This window comes from Ambystoma mexicanum, chromosome 5q, assembly GCF_040938575.1.
Source record: "Ambystoma mexicanum isolate Mex_15411 chromosome 5q, UKY_AmexF1_1, whole genome shotgun sequence".
Taxonomy (NCBI): domain Eukaryota; kingdom Metazoa; phylum Chordata; class Amphibia; order Caudata; family Ambystomatidae; genus Ambystoma; species Ambystoma mexicanum.
The window spans coordinates 528669148-528690523 of record NC_090933.1 but is presented as its reverse complement, the minus strand read 5'-3'; the positions used below and the strand labels follow the sequence as shown (position 1 = coordinate 528690523).

General features: G+C 50.7%; 30 non-coding genes across 30 annotated transcripts; 15 read left to right on the top strand and 15 right to left on the bottom strand.

Annotated features, from left to right (window-relative positions):
* The first annotated feature begins 40 nt into the window (after nt 1-40).
* Nucleotides 41-113, top strand: TRNAA-AGC (transfer RNA alanine (anticodon AGC)). Its single transcript has one exon. It is a non-coding gene; the product is annotated as a tRNA-Ala (tRNA).
* Nucleotides 114-713: 600 nt separating this feature from the next.
* TRNAR-CCU (transfer RNA arginine (anticodon CCU)) lies at nt 714-786 on the bottom strand. Its single transcript has one exon. It is a non-coding gene; the product is annotated as a tRNA-Arg (tRNA).
* Nucleotides 787-1480: 694 nt separating this feature from the next.
* On the top strand, nt 1481-1553 carry TRNAA-AGC (transfer RNA alanine (anticodon AGC)). The gene has a single exon. It is a non-coding gene; the product is annotated as a tRNA-Ala (tRNA).
* A 600-nt stretch (nt 1554-2153) lies between these two features.
* Nucleotides 2154-2226, bottom strand: TRNAR-CCU (transfer RNA arginine (anticodon CCU)). Its single transcript has one exon. It is a non-coding gene; the product is annotated as a tRNA-Arg (tRNA).
* A 694-nt stretch (nt 2227-2920) lies between these two features.
* On the top strand, nt 2921-2993 carry TRNAA-AGC (transfer RNA alanine (anticodon AGC)). Its single transcript has one exon. It is a non-coding gene; the product is annotated as a tRNA-Ala (tRNA).
* A 600-nt stretch (nt 2994-3593) lies between these two features.
* Nucleotides 3594-3666, bottom strand: TRNAR-CCU (transfer RNA arginine (anticodon CCU)). Its single transcript has one exon. It is a non-coding gene; the product is annotated as a tRNA-Arg (tRNA).
* A 694-nt stretch (nt 3667-4360) lies between these two features.
* Nucleotides 4361-4433, top strand: TRNAA-AGC (transfer RNA alanine (anticodon AGC)). The gene has a single exon. It is a non-coding gene; the product is annotated as a tRNA-Ala (tRNA).
* A 600-nt stretch (nt 4434-5033) lies between these two features.
* Nucleotides 5034-5106, bottom strand: TRNAR-CCU (transfer RNA arginine (anticodon CCU)). Its single transcript has one exon. It is a non-coding gene; the product is annotated as a tRNA-Arg (tRNA).
* A 694-nt stretch (nt 5107-5800) lies between these two features.
* TRNAA-AGC (transfer RNA alanine (anticodon AGC)) lies at nt 5801-5873 on the top strand. Its single transcript has one exon. It is a non-coding gene; the product is annotated as a tRNA-Ala (tRNA).
* Nucleotides 5874-6473: 600 nt separating this feature from the next.
* Nucleotides 6474-6546, bottom strand: TRNAR-CCU (transfer RNA arginine (anticodon CCU)). The gene has a single exon. It is a non-coding gene; the product is annotated as a tRNA-Arg (tRNA).
* A 694-nt stretch (nt 6547-7240) lies between these two features.
* On the top strand, nt 7241-7313 carry TRNAA-AGC (transfer RNA alanine (anticodon AGC)). Its single transcript has one exon. It is a non-coding gene; the product is annotated as a tRNA-Ala (tRNA).
* A 600-nt stretch (nt 7314-7913) lies between these two features.
* On the bottom strand, nt 7914-7986 carry TRNAR-CCU (transfer RNA arginine (anticodon CCU)). The gene has a single exon. It is a non-coding gene; the product is annotated as a tRNA-Arg (tRNA).
* Nucleotides 7987-8680: 694 nt separating this feature from the next.
* On the top strand, nt 8681-8753 carry TRNAA-AGC (transfer RNA alanine (anticodon AGC)). The gene has a single exon. It is a non-coding gene; the product is annotated as a tRNA-Ala (tRNA).
* A 600-nt stretch (nt 8754-9353) lies between these two features.
* On the bottom strand, nt 9354-9426 carry TRNAR-CCU (transfer RNA arginine (anticodon CCU)). Its single transcript has one exon. It is a non-coding gene; the product is annotated as a tRNA-Arg (tRNA).
* Nucleotides 9427-10120: 694 nt separating this feature from the next.
* On the top strand, nt 10121-10193 carry TRNAA-AGC (transfer RNA alanine (anticodon AGC)). Its single transcript has one exon. It is a non-coding gene; the product is annotated as a tRNA-Ala (tRNA).
* A 600-nt stretch (nt 10194-10793) lies between these two features.
* TRNAR-CCU (transfer RNA arginine (anticodon CCU)) lies at nt 10794-10866 on the bottom strand. The gene has a single exon. It is a non-coding gene; the product is annotated as a tRNA-Arg (tRNA).
* A 694-nt stretch (nt 10867-11560) lies between these two features.
* Nucleotides 11561-11633, top strand: TRNAA-AGC (transfer RNA alanine (anticodon AGC)). The gene has a single exon. It is a non-coding gene; the product is annotated as a tRNA-Ala (tRNA).
* A 600-nt stretch (nt 11634-12233) lies between these two features.
* On the bottom strand, nt 12234-12306 carry TRNAR-CCU (transfer RNA arginine (anticodon CCU)). The gene has a single exon. It is a non-coding gene; the product is annotated as a tRNA-Arg (tRNA).
* A 694-nt stretch (nt 12307-13000) lies between these two features.
* Nucleotides 13001-13073, top strand: TRNAA-AGC (transfer RNA alanine (anticodon AGC)). Its single transcript has one exon. It is a non-coding gene; the product is annotated as a tRNA-Ala (tRNA).
* A 600-nt stretch (nt 13074-13673) lies between these two features.
* On the bottom strand, nt 13674-13746 carry TRNAR-CCU (transfer RNA arginine (anticodon CCU)). The gene has a single exon. It is a non-coding gene; the product is annotated as a tRNA-Arg (tRNA).
* A 694-nt stretch (nt 13747-14440) lies between these two features.
* TRNAA-AGC (transfer RNA alanine (anticodon AGC)) lies at nt 14441-14513 on the top strand. The gene has a single exon. It is a non-coding gene; the product is annotated as a tRNA-Ala (tRNA).
* Nucleotides 14514-15113: 600 nt separating this feature from the next.
* Nucleotides 15114-15186, bottom strand: TRNAR-CCU (transfer RNA arginine (anticodon CCU)). The gene has a single exon. It is a non-coding gene; the product is annotated as a tRNA-Arg (tRNA).
* Nucleotides 15187-15864: 678 nt separating this feature from the next.
* Nucleotides 15865-15937, top strand: TRNAA-AGC (transfer RNA alanine (anticodon AGC)). Its single transcript has one exon. It is a non-coding gene; the product is annotated as a tRNA-Ala (tRNA).
* A 600-nt stretch (nt 15938-16537) lies between these two features.
* On the bottom strand, nt 16538-16610 carry TRNAR-CCU (transfer RNA arginine (anticodon CCU)). Its single transcript has one exon. It is a non-coding gene; the product is annotated as a tRNA-Arg (tRNA).
* Nucleotides 16611-17304: 694 nt separating this feature from the next.
* TRNAA-AGC (transfer RNA alanine (anticodon AGC)) lies at nt 17305-17377 on the top strand. Its single transcript has one exon. It is a non-coding gene; the product is annotated as a tRNA-Ala (tRNA).
* A 600-nt stretch (nt 17378-17977) lies between these two features.
* TRNAR-CCU (transfer RNA arginine (anticodon CCU)) lies at nt 17978-18050 on the bottom strand. The gene has a single exon. It is a non-coding gene; the product is annotated as a tRNA-Arg (tRNA).
* Nucleotides 18051-18744: 694 nt separating this feature from the next.
* Nucleotides 18745-18817, top strand: TRNAA-AGC (transfer RNA alanine (anticodon AGC)). Its single transcript has one exon. It is a non-coding gene; the product is annotated as a tRNA-Ala (tRNA).
* Nucleotides 18818-19417: 600 nt separating this feature from the next.
* Nucleotides 19418-19490, bottom strand: TRNAR-CCU (transfer RNA arginine (anticodon CCU)). Its single transcript has one exon. It is a non-coding gene; the product is annotated as a tRNA-Arg (tRNA).
* Nucleotides 19491-20184: 694 nt separating this feature from the next.
* On the top strand, nt 20185-20257 carry TRNAA-AGC (transfer RNA alanine (anticodon AGC)). The gene has a single exon. It is a non-coding gene; the product is annotated as a tRNA-Ala (tRNA).
* A 600-nt stretch (nt 20258-20857) lies between these two features.
* Nucleotides 20858-20930, bottom strand: TRNAR-CCU (transfer RNA arginine (anticodon CCU)). The gene has a single exon. It is a non-coding gene; the product is annotated as a tRNA-Arg (tRNA).
* Nucleotides 20931-21376: the final 446 nt, after the last annotated feature.

The following is a 21376-nucleotide window of genomic DNA, read 5'->3' as shown; positions in this document are numbered from 1 at the left end:
TTCAGCTCTGAAGCAGTGTATCGAGAGCCTTCGAGGAGGAGGGGAATTAGCTCAGATGGTAGAGCGCTCGCTTAGCATGCGAGAGGTAGCGGGATCGATGCCCGCATTCTCCAGCAAGACGCTTTTTCTTCATTTTCACTATTTTATTCAAAACTCGCCAATCGTCGCAAATAAAGTCATGTGCTCGCTTCTGTTTTTTTTACTATCATCCTAAAAGTCTTCCGTCCACTTTCTGCTATCCCAAAGAGTCATCCGCGCGAGGGCCGGCAACAGGCGTGATACTGTGCAACAGGCGCATTGCATGGCATTGGTGACATATTCAGGAAATTCCACTTTGATGCCACCCAGGGCTGTTAACCTTTTATTTCATTTCAATACGATGCTTCGAATAATTGGTTCAAAGTGCGCAGCCTTTGCTCTTTTATTTCGTTTTCATCGGAGCAGGTCGGAGCTGGCAGAAGAGTGAGCCCTGTCTGCAGGAGCTCTGATTCCAGAAAGCATATTTTCCCTGTCTTTCTTACCACTCATCTGTGTCTCTTCGCTGACATGAGGCGTTGCTACACTCTGCAGTCTCCCGGCATTTAAAGTCTGCTACCAGCAGAGCACGTTCTGGACTTCACAGCGCCCAGCAAAGTACTAGCCTGCGCCCACCCCCTACTACCGCAAAAACCTTTTGCATGCTTTGGCAGAAGTGTGAACAAAATGCCACGAACCACCCCAGATGGGACTCGAACCCACAATCCCTGGCTTAGGAGGCCAGTGCCTTATCCATTAGGCCACTGGGGCCACTCGACAGAGAAGGGGAAAGTTCTTTCTTTTCCTCTTCTCTCACTGGAGTCACGGGTACTGGCCCACTGAAAAGGGCAAGTTGGCTCACGTCCAAAGCTGCAGTGTCCCAGCACACGCGGGCAAAAGGCACCTGCTTGCACTCGGCTGGACACTTCCGCTTTATGGGACACACGATGGAAAGTGGACTCAATTCCCAGACCTAACTCTTACCTGTTTGGTATTCTGACGCTCGATTGTAAAATATGGCCAGCTGGTAAAAATGACAAAGGGCACTCCAGCGCTGGTCCTTTGGCTGCAGGCGGCGTGTCAGCGGCCTAAAACAGCAAGAAATAGCGAGAGAAATAAAGTGAGAAGCAAGCACCTTTTCAATTGGGCTCTCGGGTCTATGGGACTGGCGTGCAGCCTCTTGATCACAAGCGCAGGTCCAGCGTGAAAGGGCGTGGCAGTGGAGTCACTCTGCTATTAATACCTGGTTGGCCAATCCTCGTTGCAATGGATGGCCATCTGCAGCTTTACTTGTAGCTCCACTGAAGGTATTTTGTTTTGGGCAAAGGGGTGAGATTGTGATTTCCTCTGCCGCAGATGAAGAGAAAGGGCTTTATGCACTACAGGTCCCTGGACAGCCAAGCAAGTGTGAGCCGGAGATTGTGCTTCAGCTCTGAAGCAGTGTATCGAGAGCCTTCGAGGAGGAGGGGAATTAGCTCAGATGGTAGAGCGCTCGCTTAGCATGCGAGAGGTAGCGGGATCGATGCCCGCATTCTCCAGCAAGACGCTTTTTCTTCATTTTCACTATTTTATTCAAAACTCGCCAATCGTCGCAAATAAAGTCATGTGCTCGCTTCTGTTTTTTTTACTATCATCCTAAAAGTCTTCCGTCCACTTTCTGCTATCCCAAAGAGTCATCCGCGCGAGGGCCGGCAACAGGCGTGATACTGTGCAACAGGCGCATTGCATGGCATTGGTGACATATTCAGGAAATTCCACTTTGATGCCACCCAGGGCTGTTAACCTTTTATTTCATTTCAATACGATGCTTCGAATAATTGGTTCAAAGTGCGCAGCCTTTGCTCTTTTATTTCGTTTTCATCGGAGCAGGTCGGAGCTGGCAGAAGAGTGAGCCCTGTCTGCAGGAGCTCTGATTCCAGAAAGCATATTTTCCCTGTCTTTCTTACCACTCATCTGTGTCTCTTCGCTGACATGAGGCGTTGCTACACTCTGCAGTCTCCCGGCATTTAAAGTCTGCTACCAGCAGAGCACGTTCTGGACTTCACAGCGCCCAGCAAAGTACTAGCCTGCGCCCACCCCCTACTACCGCAAAAACCTTTTGCATGCTTTGGCAGAAGTGTGAACAAAATGCCACGAACCACCCCAGATGGGACTCGAACCCACAATCCCTGGCTTAGGAGGCCAGTGCCTTATCCATTAGGCCACTGGGGCCACTCGACAGAGAAGGGGAAAGTTCTTTCTTTTCCTCTTCTCTCACTGGAGTCACGGGTACTGGCCCACTGAAAAGGGCAAGTTGGCTCACGTCCAAAGCTGCAGTGTCCCAGCACACGCGGGCAAAAGGCACCTGCTTGCACTCGGCTGGACACTTCCGCTTTATGGGACACACGATGGAAAGTGGACTCAATTCCCAGACCTAACTCTTACCTGTTTGGTATTCTGACGCTCGATTGTAAAATATGGCCAGCTGGTAAAAATGACAAAGGGCACTCCAGCGCTGGTCCTTTGGCTGCAGGCGGCGTGTCAGCGGCCTAAAACAGCAAGAAATAGCGAGAGAAATAAAGTGAGAAGCAAGCACCTTTTCAATTGGGCTCTCGGGTCTATGGGACTGGCGTGCAGCCTCTTGATCACAAGCGCAGGTCCAGCGTGAAAGGGCGTGGCAGTGGAGTCACTCTGCTATTAATACCTGGTTGGCCAATCCTCGTTGCAATGGATGGCCATCTGCAGCTTTACTTGTAGCTCCACTGAAGGTATTTTGTTTTGGGCAAAGGGGTGAGATTGTGATTTCCTCTGCCGCAGATGAAGAGAAAGGGCTTTATGCACTACAGGTCCCTGGACAGCCAAGCAAGTGTGAGCCGGAGATTGTGCTTCAGCTCTGAAGCAGTGTATCGAGAGCCTTCGAGGAGGAGGGGAATTAGCTCAGATGGTAGAGCGCTCGCTTAGCATGCGAGAGGTAGCGGGATCGATGCCCGCATTCTCCAGCAAGACGCTTTTTCTTCATTTTCACTATTTTATTCAAAACTCGCCAATCGTCGCAAATAAAGTCATGTGCTCGCTTCTGTTTTTTTTACTATCATCCTAAAAGTCTTCCGTCCACTTTCTGCTATCCCAAAGAGTCACCCGCGCGAGGGCCGGCAACAGGCGTGATACTGTGCAACAGGCGCATTGCATGGCATTGGTGACATATTCAGGAAATTCCACTTTGATGCCACCCAGGGCTGTTAACCTTTTATTTCATTTCAATACGATGCTTCGAATAATTGGTTCAAAGTGCGCAGCCTTTGCTCTTTTATTTCGTTTTCATCGGAGCAGGTCGGAGCTGGCAGAAGAGTGAGCCCTGTCTGCAGGAGCTCTGATTCCAGAAAGCATATTTTCCCTGTCTTTCTTACCACTCATCTGTGTCTCTTCGCTGACATGAGGCGTTGCTACACTCTGCAGTCTCCCGGCATTTAAAGTCTGCTACCAGCAGAGCACGTTCTGGACTTCACAGCGCCCAGCAAAGTACTAGCCTGCGCCCACCCCCTACTACCTCAAAAACCTTTTGCATGCTTTGGCAGAAGTGTGAACAAAATGCCACGAACCACCCCAGATGGGACTCGAACCCACAATCCCTGGCTTAGGAGGCCAGTGCCTTATCCATTAGGCCACTGGGGCAACTCGACAGAGAAGGGGAAAGTTCTTTCTTTTCCTCTTCTCTCACTGGAGTCACGGGTACTGGCCCACTGAAAAGGGCAAGTTGGCTCACGTCCAAAGCTGCAGTGTCCCAGCACACGCGGGCAAGAGGCACCTGCTTGCACTCGGCTGGACACTTCCGCTTTATGGGACACACGATGGAAAGTGGACTCAATTCCCAGACCTAACTCTTACCTGTTTGGTATTCTGACGCTCGATTGTAAAATATGGCCAGCTGGTAAAAATGACAAAGGGCACTCCAGCGCTGGTCCTTTGGCTGCAGGCGGCGTGTCAGCGGCCTAAAACAGCAAGAAATAGCGAGAGAAATAAAGTGAGAAGCAAGCACCTTTTCAATTGGGCTCTCGGGTCTATGGGACTGGCGTGCAGCCTCTTGATCACAAGCGCAGGTCCAGCGTGAAAGGGCGTGGGAGTGGAGTCACTCTGCTATTAATACCTGGTTGGCCAATCCTCGTTGCAATGGATGGCCATCTGCAGCTTTACTTGTAGCTCCACTGAAGGTATTTTGTTTTGGGCAAAGGGGTGAGATTGTGATTTCCTCTGCGGCAGATGAAGAGAAAGGGCTTTATGCACTACAGGTCCCTGGACAGCCAAGCAAGTGTGAGCCGGAGACTGTGCTTCAGCTCTGAAGCAGTGTATCGAGAGCCTTCGAGGAGGAGGGGAATTAGCTCAGATGGTAGAGCGCTCGCTTAGCATGCGAGAGGTAGCGGGATCGATGCCCGCATTCTCCAGCAAGACGCTTTTTCTTCATTTTCACTATTTTATTCAAAACTCGCCAATCGTTGCAAATAAAGTCATGTGCTCGCTTCTGTTTTTTTTACTATCATCCTAAAAGTCTTCCGTCCACTTTCTGCTATCCCAAAGAGTCATCCGCGCGAGGGCCGGCAACAGGCGTGATACTGTGCAACAGGCGCATTGCATGGCATTGGTGACATATTCAGGAAATTCCACTTTGATGCCACCCAGGGCTGTTAACCTTTTATTTCATTTCAATACGATGCTTCGAATAATTGGTTCAAAGTGCGCAGCCTTTGCTCTTTTATTTCGTTTTCATCGGAGCAGGTCGGAGCTGGCAGAAGAGTGAGCCCTGTCTGCAGGAGCTCTGATTCCAGAAAGCATATTTTCCCTGTCTTTCTTACCACTCATCTGTGTCTCTTCGCTGACATGAGGCGTTGCTACACTCTGCAGTCTCCCGGCATTTAAAGTCTGCTACCAGCAGAGCACGTTCTGGACTTCACAGCGCCCAGCAAAGTACTAGCCTGCGCCCACCCCCTACTACCGCAAAAACCTTTTGCATGCTTTGGCAGAAGTGTGAACAAAATGCCACGAACCACCCCAGATGGGACTCGAACCCACAATCCCTGGCTTAGGAGGCCAGTGCCTTATCCATTAGGCCACTGGGGCCACTCGACAGAGAAGGGGAAAGTTCTTTCTTTTCCTCTTCTCTCACTGGAGTCACGGGTACTGGCCCACTGAAAAGGGCAAGTTGGCTCACGTCCAAAGCTGCAGTGTCCCAGCACACGCGGGCAAAAGGCACCTGCTTGCACTCGGCTGGACACTTCCGCTTTATGGGACACACGATGGAAAGTGGACTCAATTCCCAGACCTAACTCTTACCTGTTTGGTATTCTGACGCTCGATTGTAAAATATGGCCAGCTGGTAAAAATGACAAAGGGCACTCCAACGCTGGTCCTTTGGCTGCAGGCGGCGTGTCAGCGGCCTAAAACAGCAAGAAATAGCGAGAGAAATAAAGTGAGAAGCAAGCACCTTTTCAATTGGGCTCTCGGGTCTATGGGACTGGCGTGCAGCCTCTTGATCACAAGCGCAGGTCCAGCGTGAAAGGGCGTGGCAGTGGAGTCACTCTGCTATTAATACCTGGTTGGCCAATCCTCGTTGCAATGGATGGCCATCTGCAGCTTTACTTGTAGCTCCACTGAAGGTATTTTGTTTTGGGCAAAGGGGTGAGATTGTGATTTCCTCTGCCGCAGATGAAGAGAAAGGGCTTTATGCACTACAGGTCCCTGGACAGCCAAGCAAGTGTGAGCCGGAGATTGTGCTTCAGCTCTGAAGCAGTGTATCGAGAGCCTTCGAGGAGGAGGGGAATTAGCTCAGATGGTAGAGCGCTCGCTTAGCATGCGAGAGGTAGCGGGATCGATGCCCGCATTCTCCAGCAAGACGCTTTTTCTTCATTTTCACTATTTTATTCAAAACTCGCCAATCGTCGCAAATAAAGTCATGTGCTCGCTTCTGTTTTTTTTACTATCATCCTAAAAGTCTTCCGTCCACTTTCTGCTATCCCAAAGAGTCACCCGCGCGAGGGCCGGCAACAGGCGTGATACTGTGCAACAGGCGCATTGCATGGCATTGGTGACATATTCAGGAAATTCCACTTTGATGCCACCCAGGGCTGTTAACCTTTTATTTCATTTCAATACGATGCTTCGAATAATTGGTTCAAAGTGCGCAGCCTTTGCTCTTTTATTTCGTTTTCATCGGAGCAGGTCGGAGCTGGCAGAAGAGTGAGCCCTGTCTGCAGGAGCTCTGATTCCAGAAAGCATATTTTCCCTGTCTTTCTTACCCCTCATCTGTGTCTCTTCGCTGACATGAGGCGTTGCTACACTCTGCAGTCTCCCGGCATTTAAAGTCTGCTACCAGCAGAGCACGTTCTGGACTTCACAGCGCCCAGCAAAGTACTAGCCTGCGCCCACCCCCTACTACCTCAAAAACCTTTTGCATGCTTTGGCAGAAGTGTGAACAAAATGCCACGAACCACCCCAGATGGGACTCGAACCCACAATCCCTGGCTTAGGAGGCCAGTGCCTTATCCATTAGGCCACTGGGGCAACTCGACAGAGAAGGGGAAAGTTCTTTCTTTTCCTCTTCTCTCACTGGAGTCACGGGTACTGGCCCACTGAAAAGGGCAAGTTGGCTCACGTCCAAAGCTGCAGTGTCCCAGCACACGCGGGCAAGAGGCACCTGCTTGCACTCGGCTGGACACTTCCGCTTTATGGGACACACGATGGAAAGTGGACTCAATTCCCAGACCTAACTCTTACCTGTTTGGTATTCTGACGCTCGATTGTAAAATATGGCCAGCTGGTAAAAATGACAAAGGGCACTCCAGCGCTGGTCCTTTGGCTGCAGGCGGCGTGTCAGCGGCCTAAAACAGCAAGAAATAGCGAGAGAAATAAAGTGAGAAGCAAGCACCTTTTCAATTGGGCTCTCGGGTCTATGGGACTGGCGTGCAGCCTCTTGATCACAAGCGCAGGTCCAGCGTGAAAGGGCGTGGGAGTGGAGTCACTCTGCTATTAATACCTGGTTGGCCAATCCTCGTTGCAATGGATGGCCATCTGCAGCTTTACTTGTAGCTCCACTGAAGGTATTTTGTTTTGGGCAAAGGGGTGAGATTGTGATTTCCTCTGCGGCAGATGAAGAGAAAGGGCTTTATGCACTACAGGTCCCTGGACAGCCAAGCAAGTGTGAGCCGGAGACTGTGCTTCAGCTCTGAAGCAGTGTATCGAGAGCCTTCGAGGAGGAGGGGAATTAGCTCAGATGGTAGAGCGCTCGCTTAGCATGCGAGAGGTAGCGGGATCGATGCCCGCATTCTCCAGCAAGACGCTTTTTCTTCATTTTCACTATTTTATTCAAAACTCGCCAATCGTCGCAAATAAAGTCATGTGCTCGCTTCTGTTTTTTTTACTATCATCCTAAAAGTCTTCCGTCCACTTTCTGCTATCCCAAAGAGTCATCCGCGCGAGGGCCGGCAACAGGCGTGATACTGTGCAACAGGCGCATTGCATGGCATTGGTGACATATTCAGGAAATTCCACTTTGATGCCACCCAGGGCTGTTAACCTTTTATTTCATTTCAATACGATGCTTCGAATAATTGGTTCAAAGTGCGCAGCCTTTGCTCTTTTATTTCGTTTTCATCGGAGCAGGTCGGAGCTGGCAGAAGAGTGAGCCCTGTCTGCAGGAGCTCTGATTCCAGAAAGCATATTTTCCCTGTCTTTCTTACCACTCATCTGTGTCTCTTCGCTGACATGAGGCGTTGCTACACTCTGCAGTCTCCCGGCATTTAAAGTCTGCTACCAGCAGAGCACGTTCTGGACTTCACAGCGCCCAGCAAAGTACTAGCCTGCGCCCACCCCCTACTACCGCAAAAACCTTTTGCATGCTTTGGCAGAAGTGTGAACAAAATGCCACGAACCACCCCAGATGGGACTCGAACCCACAATCCCTGGCTTAGGAGGCCAGTGCCTTATCCATTAGGCCACTGGGGCCACTCGACAGAGAAGGGGAAAGTTCTTTCTTTTCCTCTTCTCTCACTGGAGTCACGGGTACTGGCCCACTGAAAAGGGCAAGTTGGCTCACGTCCAAAGCTGCAGTGTCCCAGCACACGCGGGCAAAAGGCACCTGCTTGCACTCGGCTGGACACTTCCGCTTTATGGGACACACGATGGAAAGTGGACTCAATTCCCAGACCTAACTCTTACCTGTTTGGTATTCTGACGCTCGATTGTAAAATATGGCCAGCTGGTAAAAATGACAAAGGGCACTCCAGCGCTGGTCCTTTGGCTGCAGGCGGCGTGTCAGCGGCCTAAAACAGCAAGAAATAGCGAGAGAAATAAAGTGAGAAGCAAGCACCTTTTCAATTGGGCTCTCGGGTCTATGGGACTGGCGTGCAGCCTCTTGATCACAAGCGCAGGTCCAGCGTGAAAGGGCGTGGCAGTGGAGTCACTCTGCTATTAATACCTGGTTGGCCAATCCTCGTTGCAATGGATGGCCATCTGCAGCTTTACTTGTAGCTCCACTGAAGGTATTTTGTTTTGGGCAAAGGGGTGAGATTGTGATTTCCTCTGCCGCAGATGAAGAGAAAGGGCTTTATGCACTACAGGTCCCTGGACAGCCAAGCAAGTGTGAGCCGGAGATTGTGCTTCAGCTCTGAAGCAGTGTATCGAGAGCCTTCGAGGAGGAGGGGAATTAGCTCAGATGGTAGAGCGCTCGCTTAGCATGTGAGAGGTAGCGGGATCGATGCCCGCATTCTCCAGCAAGACGCTTTTTCTTCATTTTCACTATTTTATTCAAAACTCGCCAATCGTCGCAAATAAAGTCATGTGCTCGCTTCTGTTTTTTTTACTATCATCCTAAAAGTCTTCCGTCCACTTTCTGCTATCCCAAAGAGTCACCCGCGCGAGGGCCGGCAACAGGCGTGATACTGTGCAACAGGCGCATTGCATGGCATTGGTGACATATTCAGGAAATTCCACTTTGATGCCACCCAGGGCTGTTAACCTTTTATTTCATTTCAATACGATGCTTCGAATAATTGGTTCAAAGTGCGCAGCCTTTGCTCTTTTATTTCGTTTTCATCGGAGCAGGTCGGAGCTGGCAGAAGAGTGAGCCCTGTCTGCAGGAGCTCTGATTCCAGAAAGCATATTTTCCCTGTCTTTCTTACCACTCATCTGTGTCTCTTCGCTGACATGAGGCGTTGCTACACTCTGCAGTCTCCCGGCATTTAAAGTCTGCTACCAGCAGAGCACGTTCTGGACTTCACAGCGCCCAGCAAAGTACTAGCCTGCGCCCACCCCCTACTACCGCAAAAACCTTTTGCATGCTTTGGCAGAAGTGTGAACAAAATGCCACAAACCACCCCAGATGGGACTCGAACCCACAATCCCTGGCTTAGGAGGCCAGTGCCTTATCCATTAGGCCACTGGGGCCACTCGACAGAGAAGGGGAAAGTTCTTTCTTTTCCTCTTCTCTCACTGGAGTCACGGGTACTGGCCCACTGAAAAGGGCAAGTTGGCTCACGTCCAAAGCTGCAGTGTCCCAGCACACGCGGGCAAAAGGCACCTGCTTGCACTCGGCTGGACACTTCCGCTTTATGGGACACACGATGGAAAGTGGACTCAATTCCCAGACCTAACTCTTACCTGTTTGGTATTCTGACGCTCGATTGTAAAATATGGCCAGCTGGTAAAAATGACAAAGGGCACTCCAGCGCTGGTCCTTTGGCTGCAGGCGGCGTGTCAGCGGCCTAAAACAGCAAGAAATAGCGAGAGAAATAAAGTGAGAAGCAAGCACCTTTTCAATTGGGCTCTCGGGTCTATGGGACTGGCGTGCAGCCTCTTGATCACAAGCGCAGGTCCAGCGTGATAGGGCGTGGCAGTGGAGTCACTCTGCTATTAATACCTGGTTGGCCAATCCTCGTTGCAATGGATGGCCATCTGCAGCTTTACTTGTAGCTCCACTGAAGGTATTTTGTTTTGGGCAAAGGGGTGAGATTGTGATTTCCTCTGCGGCAGATGAAGAGAAAGGGCTTTATGCACTACAGGTCCCTGGACAGCCAAGCAAGTGTGAGCCGGAGACTGTGCTTCAGCTCTGAAGCAGTGTATCGAGAGCCTTCGAGGAGGAGGGGAATTAGCTCAGATGGTAGAGCGCTCGCTTAGCATGCGAGAGGTAGCGGGATCGATGCCCGCATTCTCCAGCAAGACGCTTTTACTTCATTTTCACTATTTTATTCAAAACTCGCCAATCGTCGCAAATAAAGTCATGTGCTCGCTTCTGTTTTTTTTACTATCATCCTAAAAGTCTTCCGTCCACTTTCTGCTATCCCAAAGAGTCATCCGCGCGAGGGCCGGCAACAGGCGTGATACTGTGCAACAGGCGCATTGCATGGCATTGGTGACATATTCAGGAAATTCCACTTTGATGCCACCCAGGGCTGTTAACCTTTTATTTCATTTCAATACGATGCTTCGAATAATTGGTTCAAAGTGCGCAGCCTTTGCTCTTTTATTTCGTTTTCATCGGAGCAGGTCGGAGCTGGCAGAAGAGTGAGCCCTGTCTGCAGGAGCTCTGATTCCAGAAAGCATATTTTCCCTGTCTTTCTTACCACTCATCTGTGTCTCTTCGCTGACATGAGGCGTTGCTACACTCTGCAGTCTCCCGGCATTTAAAGTCTGCTACCAGCAGAGCACGTTCTGGACTTCACAGCGCCCAGCAAAGTACTAGCCTGCGCCCACCCCCTACTACCGCAAAAACCTTTTGCATGCTTTGGCAGAAGTGTGAACAAAATGCCACGAACCACCCCAGATGGGACTCGAACCCACAATCCCTGGCTTAGGAGGCCAGTGCCTTATCCATTAGGCCACTGGGGCCACTCGACAGAGAAGGGGAAAGTTCTTTCTTTTCCTCTTCTCTCACTGGAGTCACGGGTACTGGCCCACTGAAAAGGGCAAGTTGGCTCACGTCCAAAGCTGCAGTGTCCCAGCACACGCGGGCAAAAGGCACCTGCTTGCACTCGGCTGGACACTTCCGCTTTATGGGACACACGATGGAAAGTGGACTCAATTCCCAGACCTAACTCTTACCTGTTTGGTATTCTGACGCTCGATTGTAAAATATGGCCAGCTGGTAAAAATGACAAAGGGCACTCCAGCGCTGGTCCTTTGGCTGCAGGCGGCGTGTCAGCGGCCTAAAACAGCAAGAAATAGCGAGAGAAATAAAGTGAGAAGCAAGCACCTTTTCAATTGGGCTCTCGGGTCTATGGGACTGGCGTGCAGCCTCTTGATCACAAGCGCAGGTCCAGCGTGAAAGGGCGTGGCAGTGGAGTCACTCTGCTATTAATACCTGGTTGGCCAATCCTCGTTGCAATGGATGGCCATCTGCAGCTTTACTTGTAGCTCCACTGAAGGTATTTTGTTTTGGGCAAAGGGGTGAGATTGTGATTTCCTCTGCCGCAGATGAAGAGAAAGGGCTTTATGCACTACAGGTCCCTGGACAGCCAAGCAAGTGTGAGCCGGAGATTGTGCTTCAGCTCTGAAGCAGTGTATCGAGAGCCTTCGAGGAGGAGGGGAATTAGCTCAGATGGTAGAGCGCTCGCTTAGCATGCGAGAGGTAGCGGGATCGATGCCCGCATTCTCCAGCAAGACGCTTTTTCTTCATTTTCACTATTTTATTCAAAACTCGCCAATCGTCGCAAATAAAGTCATGTGCTCGCTTCTGTTTTTTTTACTATCATCCTAAAAGTCTTCCGTCCACTTTCTGCTATCCCAAAGAGTCACCCGCGCGAGGGCCGGCAACAGGCGTGATACTGTGCAACAGGCGCATTGCATGGCATTGGTGACATATTCAGGAAATTCCACTTTGATGCCACCCAGGGCTGTTAACCTTTTATTTCATTTCAATACGATGCTTCGAATAATTGGTTCAAAGTGCGCAGCCTTTGCTCTTTTATTTCGTTTTCATCGGAGCAGGTCGGAGCTGGCAGAAGAGTGAGCCCTGTCTGCAGGAGCTCTGATTCCAGAAAGCATATTTTCCCTGTCTTTCTTACCACTCATCTGTGTCTCTTCGCTGACATGAGGCGTTGCTACACTCTGCAGTCTCCCGGCATTTAAAGTCTGCTACCAGCAGAGCACGTTCTGGACTTCACAGCGCCCAGCAAAGTACTAGCCTGCGCCCACCCCCTACTACCGCAAAAACCTTTTGCATGCTTTGGCAGAAGTGTGAACAAAATGCCACGAACCACCCCAGATGGGACTCGAACCCACAATCCCTGGCTTAGGAGGCCAGTGCCTTATCCATTAGGCCACTGGGGCCACTCGACAGAGAAGGGGAAAGTTCTTTCTTTTCCTCTTCTCTCACTGGAGTCACAGGTACTGGCCCACTGAAAAGGGCAAGTTGGCTCACGTCCAAAGCTGCAGTGTCCCAGCACACGCGGGCAAAAGGCACCTGCTTGCACTCGGCTGGACACTTCCGCTTTATGGGACACACGATGGAAAGTGGACTCAATTCCCAGACCTAACTCTTACCTGTTTGGTATTCTGACGCTCGATTGTAAAATATGGCCAGCTGGTAAAAATGACAAAGGGCACTCCAGCGCTGGTCCTTTGGCTGCAGGCGGCGTGTCAGCGGCCTAAAACAGCAAGAAATAGCGAGAGAAATAAAGTGAGAAGCAAGCACCTTTTCAATTGGGCTCTCGGGTCTATGGGACTGGCGTGCAGCCTCTTGATCACAAGCGCAGGTCCAGCGTGAAAGGGCGTGGCAGTGGAGTCACTCTGCTATTAATACCTGGTTGGCCAATCCTCGTTGCAATGGATGGCCATCTGCAGCTTTACTTGTAGCTCCACTGAAGGTATTTTGTTTTGGGCAAAGGGGTGAGATTGTGATTTCCTCTGCCGCAGATGAAGAGAAAGGGCTTTATGCACTACAGGTCCCTGGACAGCCAAGCAAGTGTGAGCCGGAGATTGTGCTTCAGCTCTGAAGCAGTGTATCGAGAGCCTTCGAGGAGGAGGGGAATTAGCTCAGATGGTAGAGCGCTCGCTTAGCATGCGAGAGGTAGCGGGATCGATGCCCGCATTCTCCAGCAAGACGCTTTTTCTTCATTTTCACTATTTTATTCAAAACTCGCCAATCGTCGCAAATAAAGTCATGTGCTCGCTTCTGTTTTTTTTACTATCATCCTAAAAGTCTTCCGTCCACTTTCTGCTATCCCAAAGAGTCACCCGCGCGAGGGCCGGCAACAGGCGTGATACTGTGCAACAGGCGCATTGCATGGCATTGGTGACATATTCAGGAAATTCCACTTTGATGCCACCCAGGGCTGTTAACCTTTTATTTCATTTCAATACGATGCTTCGAATAATTGGTTCAAAGTGCGCAGCCTTTGCTCTTTTATTTCGTTTTCATCGGAGCAGGTCGGAGCTGGCAGAAGAGTGAGCCCTGTCTGCAGGAGCTCTGATTCCAGAAAGCATATTTTCCCTGTCTTTCTTACCACTCATCTGTGTCTCTTCGCTGACATGAGGCGTTGCTACACTCTGCAGTCTCCCGGCATTTAAAGTCTGCTACCAGCAGAGCACGTTCTGGACTTCACAGCGCCCAGCAAAGTACTAGCCTGCGCCCACCCCCTACTACCTCAAAAACCTTTTGCATGCTTTGGCAGAAGTGTGAACAAAATGCCACGAACCACCCCAGATGGGACTCGAACCCACAATCCCTGGCTTAGGAGGCCAGTGCCTTATCCATTAGGCCACTGGGGCAACTCGACAGAGAAGGGGAAAGTTCTTTCTTTTCCTCTTCTCTCACTGGAGTCACGGGTACTGGCCCACTGAAAAGGGCAAGTTGGCTCACGTCCAAAGCTGCAGTGTCCCAGCACACGCGGGCAAGAGGCACCTGCTTGCACTCGGCTGGACACTTCCGCTTTATGGGACACACGATGGAAAGTGGACTCAATTCCCAGACCTAACTCTTACCTGTTTGGTATTCTGACGCTCGATTGTAAAATATGGCCAGCTGGTAAAAATGACAAAGGGCACTCCAGCGCTGGTCCTTTGGCTGCAGGCGGCGTGTCAGCGGCCTAAAACAGCAAGAAATAGCGAGAGAAATAAAGTGAGAAGCAAGCACCTTTTCAATTGGGCTCTCGGGTCTATGGGACTGGCGTGCAGCCTCTTGATCACAAGCGCAGGTCCAGCGTGAAAGGGCGTGGGAGTGGAGTCACTCTGCTATTAATACCTGGTTGGCCAATCCTCGTTGCAATGGATGGCCATCTGCAGCTTTACTTGTAGCTCCACTGAAGGTATTTTGTTTTGGGCAAAGGGGTGAGATTGTGATTTCCTCTGCGGCAGATGAAGAGAAAGGGCTTTATGCACTACAGGTCCCTGGACAGCCAAGCAAGTGTGAGCCGGAGACTGTGCTTCAGCTCTGAAGCAGTGTATCGAGAGCCTTCGAGGAGGAGGGGAATTAGCTCAGATGGTAGAGCGCTCGCTTAGCATGCGAGAGGTAGCGGGATCGATGCCCGCATTCTCCAGCAAGACGCTTTTTCTTCATTTTCACTATTTTATTCAAAACTCGCCAATCGTCGCAAATAAAGTCATGTGCTCGCTTCTGTTTTTTTTACTATCATCCTAAAAGTCTTCCGTCCACTTTCTGCTATCCCAAAGAGTCATCCGCGCGAGGGCCGGCAACAGGCGTGATACTGTGCAACAGGCGCATTGCATGGCATTGGTGACATATTCAGGAAATTCCACTTTGATGCCACCCAGGGCTGTTAACCTTTTATTTCATTTCAATACGATGCTTCGAATAATTGGTTCAAAGTGCGCAGCCTTTGCTCTTTTATTTCGTTTTCATCGGAGCAGGTCGGAGCTGGCAGAAGAGTGAGCCCTGTCTGCAGGAGCTCTGATTCCAGAAAGCATATTTTCCCTGTCTTTCTTACCACTCATCTGTGTCTCTTCGCTGACATGAGGCGTTGCTACACTCTGCAGTCTCCCGGCATTTAAAGTCTGCTACCAGCAGAGCACGTTCTGGACTTCACAGCGCCCAGCAAAGTACTAGCCTGCGCCCACCCCCTACTACCGCAAAAACCTTTTGCATGCTTTGGCAGAAGTGTGAACAAAATGCCACGAACCACCCCAGATGGGACTCGAACCCACAATCCCTGGCTTAGGAGGCCAGTGCCTTATCCATTAGGCCACTGGGGCCACTCGACAGAGAAGGGGAAAGTTCTTTCTTTTCCTCTTCTCTCACTGGAGTCACGGGTACTGGCCCACTGAAAAGGGCAAGTTGGCTCACGTCCAAAGCTGCAGTGTCCCAGCACACGCGGGCAAAAGGCACCTGCTTGCACTCGGCTGGACACTTCCGCTTTATGGGACACACGATGGAAAGTGGACTCAATTCCCAGACCTAACTCTTACCTGTTTGGTATTCTGACGCTCGATTGTAAAATATGGCCAAAGGGCACTCCAGCGCTGGTCCTTTGGCTGCAGGCGGCGTGTCAGCGGCCTAAAACAGCAAGAAATAGCGAGAGAAATAAAGTGAGAAGCAAGCACCTTTTCAATTGGGCTCTCGGGTCTATGGGACTGGCGTGCAGCCTCTTGATCACAAGCGCAGGTCCAGCGTGAAAGGGCGTGGCAGTGGAGTCACTCTGCTATTAATACCTGGTTGGCCAATCCTCGTTGCAATGGATGGCCATCTGCAGCTTTACTTGTAGCTCCACTGAAGGTATTTTGTTTTGGGCAAAGGGGTGAGATTGTGATTTCCTCTGCGGCAGATGAAGAGAAAGGGCTTTATGCACTACAGGTCCCTGGACAGCCAAGCAAGTGTGAGCCGGAGACTGTGCTTCAGCTCTGAAGCAGTGTATCGAGAGCCTTCGAGGAGGAGGGGAATTAGCTCAGATGGTAGAGCGCTCGCTTAGCATGCGAGAGGTAGCGGGATCGATGCCCGCATTCTCCAGCAAGACGCTTTTTCTTCATTTTCACTATTTTATTCAAAACTCGCCAATCGTCGCAAATAAAGTCATGTGCTCGCTTCTGTTTTTTTTACTATCATCCTAAAAGTCTTCCGTCCACTTTCTGCTATCCCAAAGAGTCATCCGCGCGAGGGCCGGCAACAGGCGTGATACTGTGCAACAGGCGCATTGCATGGCATTGGTGACATATTCAGGAAATTCCACTTTGATGCCACCCAGGGCTGTTAACCTTTTATTTCATTTCAATACGATGCTTCGAATAATTGGTTCAAAGTGCGCAGCCTTTGCTCTTTTATTTCGTTTTCATCGGAGCAGGTCGGAGCTGGCAGAAGAGTGAGCCCTGTCTGCAGGAGCTCTGATTCCAGAAAGCATATTTTCCCTGTCTTTCTTACCACTCATCTGTGTCTCTTCGCTGACATGAGGCGTTGCTACACTCTGCAGTCTCCCGGCATTTAAAGTCTGCTACCAGCAGAGCACGTTCTGGACTTCACAGCGCCCAGCAAAGTACTAGCCTGCGCCCACCCCCTACTACCGCAAAAACCTTTTGCATGCTTTGGCAGAAGTGTGAACAAAATGCCACGAACCACCCCAGATGGGACTCGAACCCACAATCCCTGGCTTAGGAGGCCAGTGCCTTATCCATTAGGCCACTGGGGCCACTCGACAGAGAAGGGGAAAGTTCTTTCTTTTCCTCTTCTCTCACTGGAGTCACGGGTACTGGCCCACTGAAAAGGGCAAGTTGGCTCACGTCCAAAGCTGCAGTGTCCCAGCACACGCGGGCAAAAGGCACCTGCTTGCACTCGGCTGGACACTTCCGCTTTATGGGACACACGATGGAAAGTGGACTCAATTCCCAGACCTAACTCTTACCTGTTTGGTATTCTGACGCTCGATTGTAAAATATGGCCAGCTGGTAAAAATGACAAAGGGCACTCCAGCGCTGGTCCTTTGGCTGCAGGCGGCGTGTCAGCGGCCTAAAACAGCAAGAAATAGCGAGAGAAATAAAGTGAGAAGCAAGCACCTTTTCAATTGGGCTCTCGGGTCTATGGGACTGGCGTGCAGCCTCTTGATCACAAGCGCAGGTCCAGCGTGAAAGGGCGTGGCAGTGGAGTCACTCTGCTATTAATACCTGGTTGGCCAATCCTCGTTGCAATGGATGGCCATCTGCAGCTTTACTTGTAGCTCCACTGAAGGTATTTTGTTTTGGGCAAAGGGGTGAGATTGTGATTTCCTCTGCCGCAGATGAAGAGAAAGGGCTTTATGCACTACAGGTCCCTGGACAGCCAAGCAAGTGTGAGCCGGAGATTGTGCTTCAGCTCTGAAGCAGTGTATCGAGAGCCTTCGAGGAGGAGGGGAATTAGCTCAGATGGTAGAGCGCTCGCTTAGCATGCGAGAGGTAGCGGGATCGATGCCCGCATTCTCCAGCAAGACGCTTTTTCTTCATTTTCACTATTTTATTCAAAACTCGCCAATCGTCGCAAATAAAGTCATGTGCTCGCTTCTGTTTTTTTTACTATCATCCTAAAAGTCTTCCGTCCACTTTCTGCTATCCCAAAGAGTCATCCGCGCGAGGGCCGGCAACAGGCGTGATACTGTGCAACAGGCGCATTGCATGGCATTGGTGACATATTCAGGAAATTCCACTTTGATGCCACCCAGGGCTGTTAACCTTTTATTTCATTTCAATACGATGCTTCGAATAATTGGTTCAAAGTGCGCAGCCTTTGCTCTTTTATTTCGTTTTCATCGGAGCAGGTCGGAGCTGGCAGAAGAGTGAGCCCTGTCTGCAGGAGCTCTGATTCCAGAAAGCATATTTTCCCTGTCTTTCTTACCACTCATCTGTGTCTCTTCGCTGACATGAGGCGTTGCTACACTCTGCAGTCTCCCGGCATTTAAAGTCTGCTACCAGCAGAGCACGTTCTGGACTTCACAGCGCCCAGCAAAGTACTAGCCTGCGCCCACCCCCTACTACCGCAAAAACCTTTTGCATGCTTTGGCAGAAGTGTGAACAAAATGCCACGAACCACCCCAGATGGGACTCGAACCCACAATCCCTGGCTTAGGAGGCCAGTGCCTTATCCATTAGGCCACTGGGGCCACTCGACAGAGAAGGGGAAAGTTCTTTCTTTTCCTCTTCTCTCACTGGAGTCACGGGTACTGGCCCACTGAAAAGGGCAAGTTGGCTCACGTCCAAAGCTGCAGTGTCCCAGCACACGCGGGCAAAAGGCACCTGCTTGCACTCGGCTGGACACTTCCGCTTTATGGGACACACGATGGAAAGTGGACTCAATTCCCAGACCTAACTCTTACCTGTTTGGTATTCTGACGCTCGATTGTAAAATATGGCCAGCTGGTAAAAATGACAAAGGGCACTCCAGCGCTGGTCCTTTGGCTGCAGGCGGCGTGTCAGCGGCCTAAAACAGCAAGAAATAGCGAGAGAAATAAAGTGAGAAGCAAGCACCTTTTCAATTGGGCTCTCGGGTCTATGGGACTGGCGTGCAGCCTCTTGATCACAAGCGCAGGTCCAGCGTGAAAGGGCGTGGCAGTGGAGTCACTCTGCTATTAATACCTGGTTGGCCAATCCTCGTTGCAATGGATGGCCATCTGCAGCTTTACTTGTAGCTCCACTGAAGGTATTTTGTTTTGGGCAAAGGGGTGAGATTGTGATTTCCTCTGCCGCAGATGAAGAGAAAGGGCTTTATGCACTACAGGTCCCTGGACAGCCAAGCAAGTGTGAGCCGGAGATTGTGCTTCAGCTCTGAAGCAGTGTATCGAGAGCCTTCGAGGAGGAGGGGAATTAGCTCAGATGGTAGAGCGCTCGCTTAGCATGCGAGAGGTAGCGGGATCGATGCCCGCATTCTCCAGCAAGACGCTTTTTCTTCATTTTCACTATTTTATTCAAAACTCGCCAATCGTCGCAAATAAAGTCATGTGCTCGCTTCTGTTTTTTTTACTATCATCCTAAAAGTCTTCCGTCCACTTTCTGCTATCCCAAAGAGTCACCCGCGCGAGGGCCGGCAACAGGCGTGATACTGTGCAACAGGCGCATTGCATGGCATTGGTGACATATTCAGGAAATTCCACTTTGATGCCACCCAGGGCTGTTAACCTTTTATTTCATTTCAATACGATGCTTCGAATAATTGGTTCAAAGTGCGCAGCCTTTGCTCTTTTATTTCGTTTTCATCGGAGCAGGTCGGAGCTGGCAGAAGAGTGAGCCCTGTCTGCAGGAGCTCTGATTCCAGAAAGCATATTTTCCCTGTCTTTCTTACCACTCATCTGTGTCTCTTCGCTGACATGAGGCGTTGCTACACTCTGCAGTCTCCCGGCATTTAAAGTCTGCTACCAGCAGAGCACGTTCTGGACTTCACAGCGCCCAGCAAAGTACTAGCCTGCGCCCACCCCCTACTACCTCAAAAACCTTTTGCATGCTTTGGCAGAAGTGTGAACAAAATGCCACGAACCACCCCAGATGGGACTCGAACCCACAATCCCTGGCTTAGGAGGCCAGTGCCTTATCCATTAGGCCACTGGGGCAACTCGACAGAGAAGGGGAAAGTTCTTTCTTTTCCTCTTCTCTCACTGGAGTCACGGGTACTGGCCCACTGAAAAGGGCAAGTTGGCTCACGTCCAAAGCTGCAGTGTCCCAGCACACGCGGGCAAGAGGCACCTGCTTGCACTCGGCTGGACACTTCCGCTTTATGGGACACACGATGGAAAGTGGACTCAATTCCCAGACCTAACTCTTACCTGTTTGGTATTCTGACGCTCGATTGTAAAATATGGCCAGCTGGTAAAAATGACAAAGGGCACTCCAGCGCTGGTCCTTTGGCTGCAGGCGGCGTGTCAGCGGCCTAAAACAGCAAGAAATAGCGAGAGAAATAAAGTGAGAAGCAAGCACCTTTTCAATTGGGCTCTCGGGTCTATGGGACTGGCGTGCAGCCTCTTGATCACAAGCGCAGGTCCAGCGTGAAAGGGCGTGGGAGTGGAGTCACTCTGCTATTAATACCTGGTTGGCCAATCCTCGTTGCAATGGATGGCCATCTGCAGCTTTACTTGTAGCTCCACTGAAGGTATTTTGTTTTGGGCAAAGGGGTGAGATTGTGATTTCCTCTGCGGCAGATGAAGAGAAAGGGCTTTATGCACTACAGGTCCCTGGACAGCCAAGCAAGTGTGAGCCGGAGACTGTGCTTCAGCTCTGAAGCAGTGTATCGAGAGCCTTCGAGGAGGAGGGGAATTAGCTCAGATGGTAGAGCGCTCGCTTAGCATGCGAGAGGTAGCGGGATCGATGCCCGCATTCTCCAGCAAGACGCTTTTTCTTCATTTTCACTATTTTATTCAAAACTCGCCAATCGTTGCAAATAAAGTCATGTGCTCGCTTCTGTTTTTTTTACTATCATCCTAAAAGTCTTCCGTCCACTTTCTGCTATCCCAAAGAGTCATCCGCGCGAGGGCCGGCAACAGGCGTGATACTGTGCAACAGGCGCATTGCATGGCATTGGTGACATATTCAGGAAATTCCACTTTGATGCCACCCAGGGCTGTTAACCTTTTATTTCATTTCAATACGATGCTTCGAATAATTGGTTCAAAGTGCGCAGCCTTTGCTCTTTTATTTCGTTTTCATCGGAGCAGGTCGGAGCTGGCAGAAGAGTGAGCCCTGTCTGCAGGAGCTCTGATTCCAGAAAGCATATTTTCCCTGTCTTTCTTACCACTCATCTGTGTCTCTTCGCTGACATGAGGCGTTGCTACACTCTGCAGTCTCCCGGCATTTAAAGTCTGCTACCAGCAGAGCACGTTCTGGACTTCACAGCGCCCAGCAAAGTACTAGCCTGCGCCCACCCCCTACTACCGCAAAAACCTTTTGCATGCTTTGGCAGAAGTGTGAACAAAATGCCACGAACCACCCCAGATGGGACTCGAACCCACAATCCCTGGCTTAGGAGGCCAGTGCCTTATCCATTAGGCCACTGGGGCCACTCGACAGAGAAGGGGAAAGTTCTTTCTTTTCCTCTTCTCTCACTGGAGTCACGGGTACTGGCCCACTGAAAAGGGCAAGTTGGCTCACGTCCAAAGCTGCAGTGTCCCAGCACACGCGGGCAAAAGGCACCTGCTTGCACTCGGCTGGACACTTCCGCTTTATGGGACACACGATGGAAAGTGGACTCAATTCCCAGACCTAACTCTTACCTGTTTGGTATTCTGACGCTCGATTGTAAAATATGGCCAGCTGGTAAAAATGACAAAGGGCACTCCAACGCTGGTCCTTTGGCTGCAGGCGGCGTGTCAGCGGCCTAAAACAGCAAGAAATAGCGAGAGAAATAAAGTGAGAAGCAAGCACCTTTTCAATTGGGCTCTCGGGTCTATGGGACTGGCGTGCAGCCTCTTGATCACAAGCGCAGGTCCAGCGTGAAAGGGCGTGG